The sequence below is a fragment of the Lupinus angustifolius genome, chromosome LG03 (assembly GCF_001865875.1).
Source record: "Lupinus angustifolius cultivar Tanjil chromosome LG03, LupAngTanjil_v1.0, whole genome shotgun sequence".
NCBI classification, from domain to species: Eukaryota; Viridiplantae; Streptophyta; class Magnoliopsida; order Fabales; family Fabaceae; genus Lupinus; species Lupinus angustifolius.
In genome coordinates this window covers 2193008-2196873 of record NC_032011.1, presented here as the reverse complement: position 1 = coordinate 2196873, position 3866 = coordinate 2193008, and positions in this window count along the sequence as shown.

Here is a 3866-nt window from a genome sequence, read left to right as displayed (position 1 = left end):
AAAGAAACTGCTCAAGGTCATTTATTGAGGGAGGTTCAATTTGGCTTTCAATTGCTGTAATGACAGATTGGAATTCCTCCCCAAGACCATCTAGAATGCAGTCAACATGCTCAGCAATGGAGATAGGAGTGCCTATTGAAGCAAGAGAATCAGTAATGATTTTAACCTTAGAAAAATATTCAGAGATAGAGGCAGATCCTTGGGAGATGGTGCGAAGTTGGGCTCTGAGTTGTCTACTTCTAGCCTTGGTATGGGCATTGCAACAGGCTTTGAGTTCTTCCCATAATTGGTAAGATGAGGTGCAGCCAAGAACTCTTGGTTGTAATGACTCAGAAATTGAGTTGAGGATCCAGGAAAAAACTGTTTGATCTTGTTCTTCCCAGCTAAGAAAGGTAGGATTTTGAAGATGATGATCTCTGTCAAGATCAGAGAGAAATCTAGAAGGAGGATCAGTGATGAGGAAAAATCTGAGAGCCCTGTTTGATTTGAGAGCAGCTACCATGAACTGACTCCAAGTGAGGTAATTCTTCTCACAGAGTTTGATGGTGGGAATGGGTAGAGAAAGAGAAGGAGAAACGGTTTGTAGAGGTGCAAAAGCAGTTGGTGGAAAAGATGAAGGTGCAGGATCTGTGGCTGAGGCCATTAGGACGATTGATACCATGTAAAAGAATTAAAAAACAGAAAACATAAAAGAGAGAGGTAATGAGAGAAACTGAATGTTTTGTAATTTTATTTCTTGAATGACTATGAATAAGCTATCCCCTTTATATAATCCAGGGGAAGCATTACAAGAGAGAATGAGAATGGGAAGTAACGTGAACAACAAGTTACTTCCCCTAACTAACTAACTAAATGTTTCTGTTAACACAGAAACATAACAACTAACAAATAAAACTGATTCAGTAACAACCATACTGAATCAGTCCATAAACCAAGACTTTAAGTCTTATACTCTAATATATGCATTACTATTCTTTTCAAAGAAGTGTAATTCTATCAGTCGTATCGTGATTTGACCTGTGGTATTGCGGAGGAAAGAGGATTTGAAAAAATCATGTCCTCGTGTATCAAGCTAATCAAATCCCACCAAATAATATAAAAAATATATTTTATATTCTTGTGAATTTTTTTTAAATGGATGACAACTTTTAATTGGGTCGGGACACAATGAAACATGAAAAAGTGGAACACGTGATCCCATAGATTGCGGACAAGCATTCTCTCTCCCAAAATAAGCATGTCTTCGTATCTTGAACCAATTAGGTTCATCATAGTAATATAAAAAAATGTTAACTTGTGTTTTTAAAATTTTCTTTTTAATTTAGTGACATTTCCTCATTACACCGAGACAGAAAATTAGGACACTAATAAAGACACATGCATTACTATTCTTTTCATAGAACTGTAATTCTATCAGCCGTATCGTGATTTGACCCGTGGTATTGCGGAGGAAAGAGGATCCTGAAAAAATCATGTCCTCATGTACCAAGCTAATCAAATATCACCAAATAATATAAAAAATATTTTATATTCTTGTGATTTTTCTTTTTAAATGGATGCCAACTTTTAATTGGGTTGGGACACAATGAGACATAAAAAAGTGGAACACGTGATCCCGTAGATTGCGGACAAACATTTTGTGTCCCAAAATAAGCATGTCTTCGTATCTTGAACCAATTAGGTTCATCAAAGTAATATAAAAAAATGTTAATTTGTGCTTTTAAAATTTTCTTTTTAATTTAGTGACACTTTCTCATTACACCGAGACAAAAAATTAGGACACTAATAAAGACATATGCATTACTATTCTTTTCAGAGAAGTGTAATTCTATCAGCAGTATCGTGATTTGACCTGTGGTATTGCGGAGGAAAGAGGATTTGAAAAAATCATGTCCTCGTGTATCAAGCTAATCAAATCCCACCAAATAATATAAAAAATATATTTTATATTCTTGTGAATTTTTTTTAAATGGATGACAACTTTTAATTGGGTCGGGACACAATGAAACATGAAAAAGTGGAACACGTGATCCCATAGATTGCGGACAGGCATTCTCTCTCCCAAAATAAGCATGTCTTCGTATCTTGAACCAATTAGGTTCATCATAGTAATATAAAAAAATGTTAACTTGTGTTTTTAAAATTTTCTTTTTAATTTAGTGACATTTCCTCATTACACCGAGACAGAAAATTAGGACACTAATAAAGACACATGCATTACTATTCTTTTCATAGAACTGTAATTCTATCAGCCGTATCGTGATTTGACCCGTGGTATTGCGGAGGAAAGAGGATCCTGAAAAAATCATGTCCTCATGTACCAAGCTAATCAAATATCACCAAATAATATAAAAAATATTTTATATTCTTGTGATTTTTCTTTTTAAATGGATGCCAACTTTTAATTGGGTTGGGACACAATGAGACATAAAAAAGTGGAACACGTGATCCCGTAGATTGCGGACAAACATTTTGTGTCCCAAAATAAGCATGTCTTCGTATCTTGAACCAATTAGGTTCATCAAAGTAATATAAAAAAATGTTAATTTGTGCTTTTAAAATTTTCTTTTTAATTTAGTGACACTTTCTCATTACACCGAGACAAAAAATTAGGACACTAATAAAGACATATGCATTACTATTCTTTTCAGAGAAGTGTAATTCTATCAGCAGTATCGTGATTTGACCTGTGGTATTGCGGAGGAAAGAGGATCTGAAAAAATCATGTCCTCATGTACCAAGCTAATCAAATATCACAAAATAATATAAAAAATATTTTATATTCTTGTGATTTTTTTTAAATAGATGTCAACTTTTAATTGGGTCGGGACACAATGAGACATGAAAAAGTGGAACGGGTGATCCCATAGATTGCAGACAAGCATTCTCTCTCCCAAAATAAGCATGTCTTCTTATCTTGAACCAATTAGGTTCATCAAAGTAATATAAAAAAATGTTAATTTGTGTTTTTAAAATTTTCTTTTTAATTTAGTGTCACTTTCTCATTACACCGAGACAGAAAATTAGGACACTAATAAAGACATATGCATTACTATTCTTTTCATAGAACTGTAATTCTATCAGTCGTATCGTGATTTGACCCGTGGTATTGCGGAGGTAGGAAAGAGGATCTGAAAAAATCATGTCCTTGTGTATCAAGCTAATCAAATCCCACCAAATAATATAAAAAATATATTTTATATTCTTGTGAATTTTTTTTAAATGGATGACAACTTTTAATTGGGTCGGGACACAATGAAACATGAAAAAGTGGAACACGTGATCCCATAGATTGCGGACAAGCATTCTCTCTCCCAAAATAAGCATGTCTTCGTATCTTGAACCAATTAGGTTCATCATAGTAATATAAAAAAATGTTAACTTGTGTTTTTAAAATTTTCTTTTTAATTTAGTGACATTTCCTCATTACACCGAGACAGAAAATTAGGACACTAATAAAGACATATGCATTACTATTCTTTTCATAGAACTGTAATTCTATCAGTCGTATCGTGATTTGACCCGTGGTATTGCGGAGGAAAGAGGATCTTGAAAAAATCATGTCCTCATGTACCAAGCTAATCAAATATCACCAAATAATATAAAAAATATTTTATATTCTTGTGATTTTTCTTTTTAAATGGATGCCAACTTTTAATTGGGTTGGGACACAATGAGACATGAAAAAGTGGAACACGTGATCCCATAGATTGCGGACACACATTTTGTGTCCCAAAATAAGCATGTCTTCATATCTTGAACCAATTAGGTTCATCAAAGTAATATAAAAAAATGTTAATTTGTGCATTTCAAATTTTCTTTTTAATTTAGTGACACTTTCTCATTACACCGAGACAAAAAATTAG